The sequence below is a fragment of the Arachis hypogaea genome, chromosome 15 (assembly GCF_003086295.3).
Source record: "Arachis hypogaea cultivar Tifrunner chromosome 15, arahy.Tifrunner.gnm2.J5K5, whole genome shotgun sequence".
In the NCBI taxonomy this organism is placed as follows: domain Eukaryota; kingdom Viridiplantae; phylum Streptophyta; class Magnoliopsida; order Fabales; family Fabaceae; genus Arachis; species Arachis hypogaea.
This window is the reverse complement of record NC_092050.1, coordinates 43,696,501-43,714,013: the sequence shown is the minus strand read 5'-3', so window position 1 is coordinate 43,714,013 and position 17,513 is coordinate 43,696,501. Positions and strand designations below refer to the sequence as shown.

Genomic DNA, 17,513 nt, shown 5'->3' with positions numbered 1-17,513 from the left:
AGTTAGAAAAGATTTTGAAATTAATTTTGAAAAAGATGTAATTGAAATTTATTTTGAAAAAGAAATTTAGAAAGATTTGATTTTGAAAATTAAAGTTGATTACTTGACTAACAAGAAACAAAAAGATAGGATTTTAAAATTTAAAGATTGAACCTTTCTTATTAGGCAAGTAACAAACTTAAAATTTTTGAATCAATCACGTTAAATGCTAGTAGTAATTTCGAAAATTATGAAATAAAATAAGAAAAAAATTTTTGAAAATCAATTTGAAATTTTCGAAAATTATGAAAGAAAAAAAAAAGATTTGATTTTTGAAAAAGATAGAATTTTTAAATTGAAAATTTGATTTGACTCATAAGAAACAACTAAATTTTAAAAAGTTTTGAAAAAATCAACTCAAATTTTCAAAAATTTATGAGTGAATAAGGGAAAGATATTTTTTTTATTTTTGAATTTTTAATGATGAGAGAGAAAAACACTAAATTGAAATAAAACATAAAAATTGTGAATCAAAACAACTAATGCATGCAAGAACACTTTGAATGTCAAGATGAACATCAAGAACACTTTGAATGTCAAGATGAACATCAAGAACATATTTTTGAAAATTTTTAAGAAAAGAAAAACATGCAGGACACCAAACTTAGAAATTTTTATTCTCTAGACACTAATAATTCAAGAATGCATATGAAAAACAAGAAAAGACACAAAACAAGAAAATATGAAGATCAAACAAGAAGACTTGTCAAGAACAACTTGAAGATCATGAAGAACACATGCATGAGTTTTCGAAAAATGCACAAATTTTTAAAAAAAATACAATTGACACCAAACTTAAGATTTGACTCAAGACTCAAACAAGAAACACAAAATTATTTTTGATTTTATGATTTTATTAATTTAATTTTTTTTTTTGAAAATTAATTGGAAAAAGAAAAATAAGGATTTCAAAATTTTTAATAGGAATTCCAGGAATCTTGCAATGTTAGTCTAAAGCTCCAATCCAGGAATTAGACATGGCTTACTAGCTAGCCAAGCTTTCAGTGAAAGCTCCGGTCCAAAACACTAGACATGGCCAATGGCCAGCCAAGCTTCAGTAGATATTGCCTACCTCCCATGCATACAACAACTATATGTGTAACTGCCAAATGGGTAAAGATCAACAAGCTCTTGTGATGATAAGTTGAAACCCCGATCCAAAAGATTAGACATGGCTTACAGCTAGCCAGGATTCAACAAATCATCATGAAACACTAGAATTCATTCTTAAAAATTCTGAAGAAAAAATATATTTTTGAAAATATTTATTTTTTTTTTTTTGAAAAATTTTTTTTGAAAATAAATAAAAAAATTTAAAATTAAAATAAAATTACCTAATCTGAGCAACAAGATGAACCGTCAGTTGTCCAAACTCGAACAATCCCCGGCAACGGCGCCAAAAACTTGGTGCACGAAATTGTGATCATAAACAATGGCGCCAAAGACTTGGTGCTCTCAAACGTGAATCACACTTTGTCACAACTTCGTACAACTAACCAGCAAGTGCACTGGGTCGTCCAAGTAATAAACCTTACGTCAGTAAGGGTCAATCCCACGGAGATTGTCGGCTTGAAGCAAGCTATGGTCACCTTGTAAATCTCAGTCAGGCAAATTCAAATGGTTATAGAGAATTGATAATTAAAACATAATTAAAATATAAACTAGGATAGAGATACTTATGTAATTCATTGGTGAGAATTTCAGATAAGCGTATAGAGATGCTTTCGTTCCTCCTGAACCTCTGCTTTCCTGTTGTCTTCATCCAATCATTCCTACTCCTTTCCATAGCAAGTTGTATGTTGGGCATCACCGTTGTCAATGGCTACATCCCGTCCTCTCTGTGAAAATGGTCCAATGCGCTGTCACTGCATGGCTAATCATCTCTTGGTTCTCGATCATACTGGAATAGGATTTACTATCCTTTTGCGTCTGTTACTACACCCAGCACTCGCGAGTTTGAAGCTCGTCACAGCCATCCCTTCCCGGATCCTACTCGGAATACCACAGACAAGGTTTAGACTTTCCGGATCTCAGGAATGGCCATCCATGGGTTCTAACTTATACCACGAAGACTCTAATATCCCGGACTCGGTCCCCTGTATTAGATATCTAAGAGATACTCATTCTATCTCATCTTCATGTAGAACGGAAGTGGTTGTCAGGCACGTGTTCATAAGTTAGAATGGTGATGAGCGTCACATAATCATCACATTCATCATGTTCTTGGATGCAAATGAATATCTAAGAATAGGAATAAGCTTGAATTGAATAGAAAAACAATAGTACTTTGCATTAATACTTGAGGAACAGCAGAGCTCCACACCTTAATCTATAGTGTGTAGAAACTCTACCGTTGAAAATACATATGAACAAGGTCTAGGCATGGCCGAGAGGCCAGCCTCCATGATCCCAGAACTAAACGTCCAAAGATCTATAAATACAATAGTAAAAAGTCCTATTTATGCTAAACTAGTTACTAGGGTTACAGAGATAAGTAAATGATGCAGAAATCCACTTCCGGGGCGCACTTGGTGTGTGCTTGGGCTGAGCATTGAAGCTTTCACGTGGAGAGGTCTTTCTTGGAGTTAAACGCCAGTTTGTAACCTGTTTCTGGCGTTTAACTCCACTTTGCAACCTGTTTCTGGCGTTTGACTCCAGAATAGAGCAGGGAGCTGGCGTTGAACGCCAGTTTGTGTCATCTAAACTTGAGCAAAGAATGGACTATTATATATTGCTGGAAAGCCCGGGATGTCTACTTTCTAACGCTATTGAGAACGCGCCATTTGGAGTTTGGTAGCTCCAGAAAATCCACTTTGAGTGCAGGGAGGTCAGAATCCAACAGCATCTGCAGTCCTTCTTCAATCTCTGAATCTGATTTTTGCTCAAGTCCCTCAATTTCAGCTAGAAAATACCTGAAATCACAGAAAAACACACAAACTCATAGTAAACTCCAGAAATGTGAATTTTATTTAAAAACTAATAAAAATATACTAAAAACTAACTAAATCATACTAAAAACTATGTAAAAACAATGTCAAAAAGCGTATAAATTATCCGCTCATCAATCATCCCCCTTCAATCCTTGGTCCTTTTGAATGTTTTGGCGCCAAAGTTGGCTTGGATTGGGCCCCACAGGCTTTGAGAATTCGCTGGCCACGTTTTCATTAAAAAATCATAAATCAGCACCGACGCGTACGCGCACAGTACGCGTATGCGTCCATGGGTAAGTTCGCAATGTGCGCGTAAGCGCCTGGTGCGCGCGCGCGTCCATGGCCGAGTTCAACTCTTTGGCTTTTCATGATCTTCTCCACTTGCATGCTTCCTTCCTTTCTCCTTTGATTCATTCCTAGACTTTTTCAACCTGAGATTGCTAACAAACACATCAAGGCATCTTATGGAATCAAGGAGAAGTTAAAGTTATCTAACCAAAGACCAAAAAGCATGCTTTTTACACTTAGGCACAAATAAGAGAGATATCACACAATCATGCTAAATCATTGGCTAAATGTGAGAAAAGGTTAGCAAAATACTCTAAATCCAACACAAGATAAACCCTAAAAACGGAGTTTATCACTTATCTTTTCAAAATTTATTTTCAAATCTTTTTCAACTAAATACTTGACTTGTTTGTTTTAATTTTAAAAAGTTTACTATTTCTTATCTTTTTCAAAACCACCTAACTACTTTTTCACTTCTAATTTTCGAAAATCACTAACCACTTTTTCAAAAATCTTTTTAATTAACTAATTGTTTTAGTTTTTAATTTTCTTGTATTTCTTTTTCAAATTTTCGAAACTAACTTAATTAATTAAATAAAAATAAAAATATTTTTCTATTCCCTCTTCTTAAAATTTGAATAGTCTTTCTCTCATCTCTTTCTATTTATTTTATTTATTTACTAACATTTCTCTTCTACTCATCTATTAATTCGAACCCTCTCCCTCTCTCTGTGTTCGAATTCTTCTTATTCTCTCTACCTCATTCTTCTGTTCTTATTTTCCTCTGACACATAAAGGAATATCTATACTGTGACATAGAGGGTTCCTCTTTTCTCTTTGTTCTCTTCTTTTTCATATGAGCAGGAACAGGGATAAAGATATTCTTGTTGAAGCTGATCCTGAACCTGAAAGGACTCTGAAGAGGAAGCTAAGAGAAGCTAAAGCACAACACTTCGGAGAGGACCTTACAGCAAATTTCAAAAAAGAGGCAAACATGGCAGCCGAACCTGAGAACAATGGTGGAGATGCAAGGAAGATGCTTGGTGACTTTACTGCACCAATTTCCAACTTCTATGGAAGAAGCATCTCAATTCCTGCAATTGGAGCAAATAACTTTGAGCTTAAGCCTCAATTAGTTTCTCTAATGCAGCAGAATTGCAAGTTTCATGGACTTCCATTGGAAGATCCTCATCAGTTCTTAGCTGAATTCTTGCAAATCTGTGACACTGTTAAGACGAATGGGTTTGATCTTGAGGTCTACAGACTTATGCTTTTTCCCTTTGCTGTAAGAAACAGAGCTAGGATATGGTTGGACTCACAACCTAGAGAAAGCCTGAACTCTTAGGAAAAGTTGGTCAATGCTTTCTTGGCTAAATTCTTTCCACCTTAAAAGATGAGCAAGCTTAGAGTAGAAGTCCAAACCTTCAGACAGAAGGAAGGTGAGTCCCTCTATGAAGCTTGGGAAAGATACAAGCAATTGATCAGAAGGTGTCCTTCTGACATGCTTTCAAAATGGAGCATCTTAGGTATATTCTATGATGGTCTGTCTGAATTGTCCAAGATGTCATTGGACTACTCTGCTGGTGGATCTCTTCATCTGAAGAAAACACCTACAGAAGCCCAGGAACTCATTAAAATGGTTGCAAATAACCAGTTCATGTATACTTCTGAAAGAAATTCTGTAAATAATGAGATGACTCAGAAGAAAGGAGTTCTTGAGATTAATACTCTAAATGCCATATGGCTCAGAATAAAATATTGACTCAGTAAGTCAATATGATTTCTCAGAATCTGACTGGAATGCAAGCTGCATCTAGCAGTACTAAAGAAGCTTCCTCTGAAGGAGAAGCTTATGACCCTGAGAATCCTGCAATGGAAGAGGTGAATTACATGGGAGAATCCCATGGAAACACCTATAATCCTTCATGCAGAAATCATCCAAATTTCTCATGGAAGGATCAACAGAAGCCTCAATAAGGCTTCAATAATAATAATGGTGGGAGAAATGGGTTTGCCAATAGCAAGCCTTTTCCATCATCTTCTCAGCAACAGATAGAGAATTCTAAGCAGAGCCTTTCTGACTTAGCAACCATAGTCTCTGATCTATCTAAGACCACTATATGTTTCATGACTGAAACAAGGTCCTCCATTAGAAATTTAGAGGCACAAGTGGGTCAGCTGAGTAAAAGAGTTACTGAAATCCCTCATAGTACTCTCCCAAGTAATACAGAAAAGAATCCCAAAAGAGAGTGCAAGGCCATAACTATATCCAAAGTGGACGAACCTAGAGAGAGTAAAAAGGCAGTGATTTCCAGTGAGGAAGACCTTGCTGGATGTCCACTGACCAATAAGGAGTTCCCGATTGAGGAACCAAAGGAATCTGAGGCTCCTATAGAGACCATAGAGATTCCATGGAACTTAATGTTGTAGTTCATGAGCTCTGATGAAGATTCTTCCTCTGATGAGGATGAAGATCTTGTTGAAGAGTAAGTTTCTCGGTATCTTAGAGCAATCATGAAGCTGAATGCCAAGCTATTTGGTAACAAGAGTTGGGAGGATGGACCTCCGTTGCTCATTAAGGAACTGAATACCTTGGTTCAGCAGAAATTACCTCAAAAGAAATCGGATCCTGGAAGGTTCTTAATTCCTTGCACCATAGGCACCATGACCTTTGAGAAGGCCCTGTGTGACCTTGGTTCAAGTATTAACCTCATATCACTCTCTGTAATGGAGAAACTGGAGATCTTTGAGGTACAAGCTATAAGAATCTCACTAGAGATGGCAGACAAATCAATGAAACAGGCTTATGGACTTGTAGAGGATGTCTTAGTGAAGTTTGAAGGCCTTTACATCCCTACTGACTTCTTAATCCTAGACACTGGGAAGGATGAGGATGAATGCATCATCTTTGGAAGGCCCTTCCTAGCCACAGCAAGAGCTGTGATTGATTTGGATAGAGGAGAGTTAGTCCTGCAACTGAATGAGGACTACCTTGTGTTTAAGGCTCAAGGATCTTCCTCTGTAACCATGGAGAGGAAGCATGAAAAGCTTCTCTCAATACAAAGTCAAGCAGAGCCCCCACATTCAAACTGTAAGTTTGGTGTTGGGAGGCCACAATCATGCTCTGAGTATCTGTGAAGCTCTGTAAGAGCTCACTGTCAAGCTATTGACATTAAAGAAGCGCTTATTGGGAGGTAACCCAATCTTATTTATCTATGTTAAATACTTTTTCATTTTATTTTCCATTGTTATTTTATGTTTTCTTTAGGTTGATGATCATGTGGAGTCACAAAAACAGCTGTAGAATTAAAGCGAAATCAAAAATAGCATAAAAAATAGCACACCCTGGAGGACAGGCTTACTGGCGTTTAAACTCCAGTAAAGATAGCAGAATAGGCGTTTAACGCCCAGTCTGGCAGCATTCTGGGTGTTAAATAAGTACATGAATTTCGAATTCTATCTTGAAAATAGTTTAATTATTTTGATGTAGTGGCAATACTTTTTGTTTTCTGAATGAATGCTTGAACAGTGCATATTGTTTATAGTGAAGTTTATGAATGTTAAAATTGTTGGCTCTTGAAAGAATAATGAAAAAAGAGAAATGTTATTGATAATCTAAAAAATCATAAAATTGATTCTTGAAGCAACAAAAAGCAGTGAAAAACACAAAGCTTGCGAAAAAAATGGCAAAAAATAAAGAAAAAGAAAAAGCAAGCAGAAAAAGCCAATAGCTCTTTAAACCAAAAGGCAAGAGCAAAAAGCCAATAACCCTTTAAACTAAAAGGCAAGGGTAAAAAGGATCCAAGGTTTTAAGCATTAATGGATATGAGGGCCCAAAGGAATAAAATACTGGCCAAAGCGGCTAAATCAAGTTGTCCCTAACCATATACTTGTGTCATAAAGGTCCAAGTGAAAAGCTTGAGACTGAGTGGTAAAAGTCGTGATCCAAAGCAAAAAGATTGTGCTTAAGAACTCTAGGCACCTTTAACTGGGTACTCTAGCAAAGCTGAGTCACAATCAGAAAAAGTTCACCCAGTTATGTGTCTGTGGCATTTATGTATCCGGTGGTAATACTGGAAAACAAAATGCTAAGGGTCACGGCCAAGACTCATAAAGTAGCTGTGTTCAAGAATCAACATACTAAACTAGGAGAATCAATAACACTATCTGAATTCTGAGTTCCTATGGATGCCAATCATTCTGAACTTCAAAGGATAAAGTGAGATGCCAAAACTGTTCAGAAGCAAAAAGCTACTAGTCCCGCTCATCTAATTGGAACTAAGCTTCATTGATATTTTGAAATTTATTGTATTTTCTCTTCTTTTTATCCTATTTTGTTTTTAGTTGCTTGGGGACAAGCAACAATTTAAGTTTGGTGTTGTGATGAGCGGATAATTTATACGCTTTTTGGCATTGTTTCTACATAGTTTTTAGTATGTTTTAGTTACTTTTTATTATATTTTTATTAGTTTTTATACAAAAATCACATTTATGGATTTTACTATGATTTTTTGTGTTTTTCTATAATTTTAGGAATTTTCTAGCTGAAATTGAGGGACCTGAGCAAAAATCTGATTCAAAGGCTGAGAAAGGACTGCAGATGCTGTTGGATTCTGACCTCCCTACACTCAAATGCGTTTTTCTGGATCTACATAAGTCCAATTAGCGCATTCTAAATTGGGCTGCAAAGCTAACATCTTGGGCTTTCCAGCAATATATAATAGTTCATACTTTGCCTGAGATTTTATAGCCCAAACTGGCGTTCAACGCCAGCCAGAGACCCTTTTTCTGGTGTTAAACACCGGAACTGGCACCAGAATGGGAGTTAAATGCCCAAACTGGCATTCAAGCTGGCGTTTAACTCCAGAAAAGGCCTATGCACGTGTAAAGCTCAATGCTCAACCCAAGCACACACCAAGTGTGCCCCAGAAGTGGATTTCTGCACTATCTGCACTTAGTTACTCAATTTCTGTAATCCTTAGTAACTAGTTTAGTATAAATACTAGTCTTTCCTATTGTATTCAGACCTTTTATCATCTTATGCCATTTTTCACATTTGGAGGCTGGTCACACGGCCATGCCAAGACATTTTTCTCTTATGTATTTTCTACGGTAGAGTTTCTACACCTCATAAATTAAGGTGCGGAGCTCTGCTGTTCTTCATGAATTAATGAAAGTACTATTGTTTCTCTTTCAATTCACGCATGTCTCTTCTCCAAGATATACTCTCGTTCTTAATTCAGTTAAGTCAGAATGAAGGGGTGACCACTGACAATCACCCACTATCTTCGTTACTCGCTTAGCCAAGATCCGCGTGCCTGACAACCACAAGCGGTCTACATGATGTTCAACGTAGTCATTGGACGACAGCCGGAGTATATTCTCTTGGGTCTCTAAGCCACGATTCGCATCATCTCTCCTGACAATAGAGCATGCAAATCCGTGATTAGAACCTTCGTGGTATAGGCTAGAACCAATTGGCAGCATTCTTGAGATCCGAAAAGTCTAAACCTTGTCTGTGGTATTCCGAGTAGGATCTGGGAAGGGATTACTGTGACGTGCTTCAAACTTGCGAATGTCTGGCATAGTGACAGTGTGCAAAAGGATAGAGAGATCCTATTCCGACACTAGTGAGAATCGACAGATGATTAGCCGTGTGGAGCACGAAATTGTGATCATCAACAATGGTGCCAAAGGACTTGGAGCTTTCAAACGTGAATCACACTTTGTCATAATTCCACACAACTAACCAGCAAGTGCACTGGGTCGTCCAAGTAATAAACCTTACGTGAGTAAGGGTCGATCCCACGGAGATTGTCGGCTTGAAGCAAGCTATGGTCATCTTGTAAATCTCAGTCAGGTGGATTCAAATGGTTATGGAGTTTAAGGTGATGAAAATAAACATAAAATAAAGATAGAGATACTTATGTAATTCATTGGTGGATTTCAGATAAGCGTATGAAGATGCTTTGTTCCCCTTGAACCTCTGCTTTCCTATTGCCTTCTTCCAATCATTCATACTCCCTTCCATGGCAAGCTTTATGTTGGGCATCACCCTTGTCAATGGCTACTTCCCATTCTCTCAGTGAAAATGATCCTGATGCTCTGTCACAACATTGGCTAATCAGCTGTCGGTTCTCGATCATGTCAGAATAGGATCCATTGATCCTTTTGCGTCTGTCACACGCCCCACAATCGCGAGTTTGAAGCTCGTCACAGTCATCCCTTCCCAGATCCTACTCGGAATACCACAGACAAGGTTTAGACTTTTCAGATCTCAGGAATGGCCGCCAATAATTCTAGCCTATACCACGAAGGTTCCAATCTTAGATTAGAAACCCAAGAGATACGCATTCAAGCCATTGCTAGTAGAATAGAGGTGGTTGTCAGGCACATGTTCATAGGTGAGAATGATGATGAGTGTCACGGATCATCACATTCATCAAGTTGAAGAACGAATGAATATCTTGGAGAAGAAATAGACTTGAGTTGAATAGAAAAACAATAGTACTTGTATTAATTCATGAAGAACAGCAGAGCTCCACACCTTAATCTATGGTGTGTAGAAACTCCACCGTTGAAAATACATAAGAACAAGGTTCAGGCATGGCCGTGAGGCCAGCCCCCAAACGTGTCTAAGATAGCATAAGACTTATCAAAGATCAAAAGTCTGAAAATACAATGGCAAAAGGTCCTATTTATAGAAAACTAGTAGCCTAGGGTTACAGAAATCAGTAATTAATGCAGAAATCTTCTTCCGGGCCCACTTGGTGTGTGCTTGGGCTGAGCATTGAAGCATTTTCGTGTAGAGACTTTTCTTGGAGTTAAACGCCAGCTTTTCTGCCAGTTTGGGCGTTTAACTCCAGCTTTTGTGCCAGTTTTGGAGTTAAACGCCAGAATTCTTGAGCTGACTTAGAACGCCTGTTTGGGCCATCAAATCTCGAGAAAAGTATGAACTATTATATATTGCTAGAAAGCCCAGGATGTCTAATTTCCAACGCAATTGAGATCTTGCCAATTGGGCTTCTGTAGCTCCAAAAAATCCACTTTGAGTGCAGGGAGGTCAGAATCCAACAGCATCTGCAGTCCTTTTTCAGCCTCTGAATCAGATTTTTGCTCAGGTCCCTCAATTTCAGCCAGAAAATACCTGAAATCACAGAAAAACACACAAACTCATAGTAAAGTCCAGAAATATGATTTTTAAATAAAAACTAATAAAAACATAATAAAAACTAACTAAAATATACTAAAAACATACTAAAAACAATGCCAAAAAGCGTATAAATTATCCGCTCATCACAACACCAAACTTAAATTGTTGCTTGTCCCCAAGCAACTGAAAATCAAATAGGATAAAAAGAAAAAAATGTACAATGAATTCCAAAAACATCTATGAAGATCAGTATTAATTAGATGAGCGGGGCTTTTAGCTTTTTGCTTCTGAACAGTTTTGGCATCTCACTTTATCCCTTGAAATTCAGAATGATTGGCATCTATAGGAACTCAGAATCCAGATAGTGTTATTGATTCTCCTAGTTAAGTATGTTGATTCTTGAACACAGCTACTTTATGAGTCTTGGCCGTGGCCCTAAGCACTTTGTTTTCCAGTATTACCACCGGATACATAAATGCCACAGACACATAACTGGGTGAACCTTTTCAGATTGTGACTCAGCTTTGCTAGAGTCCCCAATTAGAGGTGTCCAGGGTTCTTAAGCACACTCTTCTTTTTGCTTTGGACCTCGACTTTAACCGCTCAGTCTCAAGTTTTCACTTGACACCTTCACGCCACAAGCACATGGTTAGGGACAGCTTGGTTTAGCCGCTTAGGCCAGGATTTTATTCCTGTGGGCCCTCCTATCCACTGATGCTCAAAGCCTTGGATCCTTTTTTATCACCCTTGCCTTTTGGTTGAAAGGGGTATTGGCTTTTTCTGCTTGCTTTTCTTTTTCTTTCTTTTTCTTCTTTTTTTTCGCATATATCTTTTTTTCTGCAAGCTTTTCACTGCTTTTTCTTGCTTCAAGAATCAATTTTATGATTTTTCAGATCATCAGATAACATTTCTCCTTTTCCTTTCATTCTTTCAAGAGCCAACAATTTTAACATTCATAAACAATCAAATTCAAAAATATGCACTGTTCAAGCATTCATTCAGAAAGACAATAGTATTGCCACCACATCAAAATAATTAAACTGTTTTAAAATTCAAAATTCATGCACTTCTTTTTCTTTTTCAATTAAAAACATTTTTCATTTAAGAAAGGTGATGGATTCATTTTCATAGCTTTAAGGCATAGACACTTAGACACTAATGATCATGTAATAAAGACACAAACATAAATAACATAAGCATAAAAATTCGAAAAACAGGAAAATAAAGAACAAGGAAATTAAAGAACGGGTCCACCTTAGTGATGGCGGCTTGTTCTTCCTCTTGAAGATCTTATGGAGTGCTTGAGCTCTTCAATGTCTCTTCCTTGCCTTTGTTGCTCCTCTCTCATGGTTCTTTGGTCTTCTCTAATTTCATGGAGGAGGATGGAATGCTCTTGGTGCTCCACTCTTAGTTGTCCCATGTTGGAACTTAATTCTCCTAGGGAGGTGTTGATTTGCTCCCAATAGTTTTGTGGAGGAAGATGCATCCCTTGAGGCATCTCAGGGATTTCATGATGAGGAGTTTCCTCATGCTCTTGGTGAGGTTCTCTCACTTGCTCCATCCTTTTCTTAGTGATGGGCTTGTCCTCATCAATGAGGATGTCTTCCTCTATGTCAATTCCAGCTGAATTGCAGCGGTGACAAATGAGATGAGGGAAGGCTAACCTTGCCACAGTAGAGGACTTGTCCGCTACCTTGTAGAGTTCTTGGGATATAACCTCATGAACTTCTACTTCCTCTCTAATCATGATGCTATGAATCATGATAGCCCGGTCTATAGTAACTTCAGATCGGTTGCTAGTAGGAATGATTGAGCGTTGGATGAACTCCAACCATCCCCTAGCCACGGGCTTGAGGTCATGCCTTCTTAGTTGAACCGGCTTTCCACTTGAATCACTCTTCCATTGAGCGCCCTCTTCACATATGTCCATGGGGACTTGGTCCAACCTTTGATCAAAGTTGACCCTTCTGGTGTATGGGTGTGCATCTCCTTGCATCATAGGCAAATTGAATGCCACCCTTACATTTTTCGGACTAAAGTCTAAGTATTTTCCTCGGACCATTGTAAGCCAATTCTTAGGGTCCGGGTTCGCACTTTGATCATGGTTCTTGGTGATCCATGCATTGGCATAGAACTCTTGAACCATTAAGATTTTGACTTGTTGAATGGGGTTGGTGAGAACTTCCCAACCTCTTCTTTGGATCTCATGTCGGATCTCCGGATACTCATTTTTTTTGAGTTTGAAAGGGACCTCGGGGATCACCTTCTTCTTGGCCACAACTTCATAGAAGTGGTCTTGATGCACCCTTGAGAGGAATCTCTCCATCTCCCATAATTCGGAGGTGGAAGCTTTTGCCTTCCTTTTCCTCTTTCTAGAGGTTTCTCCAGCCTTTGGTGCCATAAATGGTTATGGAAAAACAAAAAGCTTTAGCTTTTACCACACCAAACTTAGAAGGTTGCTCGTCCTCGAGCAAAAGAAGAAATAATAGAGTAGAAGAAGAAGAAATAGAGGAGATGGAGTGGGCTTTGTGTTTTGGCCAAGGGGGAGAAGTGGTGTTTAGGTTGTGTGAAAATGAAGGAGTGAAGATGGGTTTATATAAGGGTGAGAGGGGTGTGTATGGTTCGGCTATAGAGGGTGGGTTTGGGAGGGAAAGTGGTTTGAATTTGAATAGTGAGGTTGGTGGGGTTTTATGAAGGATGGATGTGAGTGGTGAAGAAAATGGTGGGATTTGATAGGTGATTGGTGAATGGGTGAAGAAGAAAGAGAGTAGTGGGGTAGGTGGGGATCCTGTGGGGTCCACAGATCCTGAGGTGTCAAGGATATCTCATCCCTGCACCAAGTGGCGTGTAAAACGCCCCTTTCTACCAATCCTGGCGTTAAACGCCAGGCTGCTGCCCATTTCTGGCGTTTAACGCCAGCTTCTTGCCCATTCCTGGCGTTAAACGCCAGTCTGATGCCCTTTTCTGGCGTTAAACGCTCAGAATGGTGCCAGACTGGGCGTTTAACGCCCATTCTGCTACCCTTACTCGCGTTTAAATGCCAGTAAGTTTCTCCTCTAGGGTGTTCTATTTTTCATTCTGTTTTGCCTTCTGTTTTTGCTTTTTTCAATTATTTTTATGACTTCACATGATCATCAACCTATAGAAAACATAAAATAACAATAGAAATTTAACATAGATAAGTAAAAATTGGGTTGCCTCCCAACAAGCGCTTCTTTAATGTCAATAGCTTGACAATGGCTCTCATGGAGCCTCACAGATGTTCAGAGCAATGTTGGAACCTCCCAACACCAAACTTAGAGTTTGAATGTGGGGGTTCAACACCAAACTTAAAGTTTGGTTGTGGCCTCCCAACACCAAACTTAGAGTTTGACTGTGGGGGCTCTATTTGACTCTGTATTGAGAGAAGCTCTTCGTGCTTCCTCTCCATGGTGACAGAGGGATATCCTTGAGCCTTAAACACAAGGGAGTCTTCATTCACTTGAATGATCAATTCTCCTCTGTCAACATCAATCACAGCTTTTGCTGTGGTTAGGAAGGGTCTGCCAAGAATGATGGATTCATCCATACACTTCCCAGTCTCTAAGATTATGAAATCAGCAGGGATGTAACGGCCTTTAACTTTTACCAAGACATCCTCTACAAGTCCATAAGCCTGTTTCTTTGAATTGTCTGCCATCTCCAGTGAGATTCTTGCAGCTTGTACCTCAATGATGCCTAGCTTCTCCATTACAGAGAGAGGCATAAGGTTTATGCTTGACCCTAGGTCACACAGAGCCTTCTCAAAGGTCATGGTGCCTATGGTACAAGGGATTGAGAATTTCCCAGGGTCCTATCTCTTTTGAGGTAATCTCTTCCTAGTCAAGTCATCCAGTTCTTTGATGAGCAATGGAGGTTCATTCTCCCAAGTCTCATTACCAAATAACTTGGCATTTAGCTTCATGATTGCTCCAAGGTACTTAGCAACTTACTTTTCAGTAACATCTTCATCCTCTTTAGAGAAAGAATACTCATCAGAGCTTATGAATGGCAAAAGTAAATTCAATGGAATCTCTATGGTCTCTGTGTGAGCCTCAGATTCCCATGGTTCCTCATTAGGGAACTCCATGGAGGTCAATGGGTGTCCATTGAGGTCTTCCTCAGCGAAAATCACTGCCTCTTCCTCCTCTCCATGTTTGGCCATGTGAGATGTGGTTATGGCCTTGCACTCTCTTTTTGGATTCTCTTCTGTATTGCTTGGGAGAGTGTTAGGAGGGAGTTCAGTAATTTTTTTACTCAGCTGACCCAATTGTGCCTCCAAATTTCTAATGGAGGACCTTGTTTCAGTCATAAAACTTTGAGTGGTTTTGATTAGATCAGAGACAATGGTTGTTAAGTCAGAGGGGTTTTGCTTAGAATTCTCTATCTGTTGCTGAGAATATGATGGAAAAGGCTTGCTATTGCTAAACCTGTTTCTTCCACCATTGTTGTTGTTGAAACCTTGTTGAGGTCTCTGTTGATCCTTCCATGAGAGATTTGGATGATTTCTCCATGAAGGATTATAGGTGTTTCCATAGGATTCTCCCATGTAATTCACCTCTTCCATTGCTGGGTTCTCAGGATCATAAGCTTTTTCTTCAGAGGAAGCTTCCTTAGTACTGCCTGTTGCTGCTTGCATTTCAGATAGACTCTGAGAAATCATATTGACTTGTTGGGTCAATATTTTATTATGAGCCAATATGGCATTCAGAGTATCAATATCAAGAACTCCCTTCTTCTGAGTTGTCCCATTATTCACAGGATTCCTTTCAGAAGTGTACATGAATTGGTTATTTGCAACCATTTCAATGAGTTCTTGAGCTTCTGCAGGCGTCTTCTTCAGATGAAGAGGTCCTCCAGCAGAGCTGTCCAATGACATCTTGGATAGTTCAGACAGACCATCATAGAAGATTCCTATGATGCTCCATTCTGAAAGCATGTCAGAAGGGCACCTTCTGATCAATTGCTTGTATCTCTCCCAAGCTTCATAGAGGGACTCACCATCCTTCTGTCTAAAGGTTTGGACTTCCACTCTAAGCTTACTCAATTTTTGAGGTGGAAAGAACTTTTCCAAGAAGGCATTGACTAGCTTTCCCCAAGAGTTCAGGCTTTCTTTAGGTTGTGAATCCAACCATGTCCTAGCTCTGTCTCTTACAGCAAAAGGAAAAAGCATAAGTCTGTAGACTTCAGGGTCAACCCCATTGGTCTTGACAGTGTCACAGATTTGCAAGAACTCAGCTAAGAACTGATGAGGATCTTCCAATGGAAGTCCATGAAACTTGCAATTCTGTTGCATTAGAGAAACTAATTGAGGCTTAAGCTCAAAGTTGTTTGCTCCAATGGCAGGGATTGAGATGCTTCTCCCATAGAAGTCAGGAGTGGGTGCAGTAAAGTCACCAAGCACCTTCCTTGCATTGTTGGCATTGTTGTTTTCGGCTGCCATGGCTTCTTCTTCTTTGAAAAGCTCTGTTAGGCCTTCTAAAGAGAATTGTGCTTTAGCTTCTCTTAGCTTTATCTTCAAGGTCCTTTCAGGTTCAAAATCAGCTTGAACAAGTATGCCTTTATCTTTGCTCCTGCTCATATGAAAGAGAAGAGAACAAGAAAGTAGGGAATCCTCTATGTCACAGTATAGAGATTCCTTGAGGTGTCAGAGGAAAAGAGGAATAGAAGGAGGAGGTAGATAGAAGAGAATTCGAACTTATTAAGAGGAATAGAGTTCGAATTGTACCTTGAGGAGCAGTGTTAGTCCCTTAAATAGAAGGATGTGAGAAGAGAGGAAGAATTTTCAAAAATTAATTAAAAGATTTTAAAAAGAAATTTGAAAATTTGATTGAGATTTTCGAAAACTAAGATTGGGAAAGAAATAAAGTGATTTTTGAAAAAGATTTTGAAATTAGAAAAAGATATGATTGAAAAAAATTAATTTTGAAAAAGATGTGATTGAAAAGATATGTTTGAAAATATATGATTTTAAAATTAAAGTTGATTACTTGACTATCAAGAAATTAAAAGATATGATTTTAAAATTTAAAGTTTGATCCTTTCTTAATAGGCAAGTAGCAACTTGAAAATTTTGAAGTAAATCTTTAATTGAAGCAAGGATTTTTGAAAATAGTAAAAATGGAAAGAAATTGATTTTGAAAGAGATATGATTGAAAAGATATGATTTGAAAAAGGTTTGATTTTGAAAAATTATGAAAACTTGAAAAAAATGTGAATTAAAAACAAAATCTTCCCTCTACTGTCATCCTGGCATTAAACGCCCAGAATGGTGCCCATTCTGGCGTTTAACGCCCAAATCTCTACCTTTTTGGGCGTTAAACGCCCAGCCAGGTACCCTGGCTGGCATTTAAACGCCAGTTTTGCTTCTTCACTGGGCGTTTTGAACGCCCAACTTTTTCTGTTTGATTCCTCTGCTGAATGTTCTGAATCTTCAATTCTCTATATTATTGACTTCAAAAGACATAGTTTTTAAAAAATATTTTTGAATTTTTGATGATGGGAAACAATAAAAATGCAACTAAGATCAAATAAACAATGCATGCAAGACACCAAACTTAAAAATTTGTATACTAAGGACTATAACAACGTAAAAATGCATATGAAAAACAACAAAACACACAAAACAAGAGAATTTAAAGATCAAAGCAATGAAATCATCAAGAACAACTTGAAGATCAATGAAGAACATATTGCATGTTTTCGAAAAATGCAAGAAGAATGCAATTGACACCAAACTTAAAAATTGATACTAGACTCAAACAAGAAACATAAAATATTTTTTATTTTTATGGTTTTATATATTTTTTTGTGATTTTCGAAACTTATATAGAAAAAGAAAATAAAGAGAGTCAAAACTTTTAATAAGAATTCCAGGAATCATACAATGTTATTCTAAAGTTTCAGTCTAAAAAGATTAGACATGTTTGGCCAAGCTTCAGCTGGACATTACATTCAATAGCTAAATTGATGAGAATTAATCAGCTTTTGTGATGGTGGGAACATCACCTTGAAACTCTAGAATTCATTCTTAAAAATTCTGAAGAAAAAAATACCTAATCTAAGCAACAAGATGAACCGCCAGT

At 38.1% G+C, this 17,513-nt stretch overlaps 2 non-coding genes across 2 annotated transcripts; one reads left to right on the top strand and one right to left on the bottom strand.

The window, feature by feature from the left end:
* Nucleotides 1-4,656: 4,656 nt before the first annotated feature.
* Nucleotides 4,657-4,764, bottom strand: LOC112753292 (small nucleolar RNA R71). Its single transcript, XR_003177685.1, has one exon. It is a non-coding gene; the product is annotated as a small nucleolar RNA R71 (small nucleolar RNA).
* Nucleotides 4,765-15,361: 10,597 nt separating this feature from the next.
* On the top strand, nt 15,362-15,469 carry LOC112753785 (small nucleolar RNA R71). The gene has a single exon (XR_003178152.1). It is a non-coding gene; the product is annotated as a small nucleolar RNA R71 (small nucleolar RNA).
* Nucleotides 15,470-17,513: the final 2,044 nt, after the last annotated feature.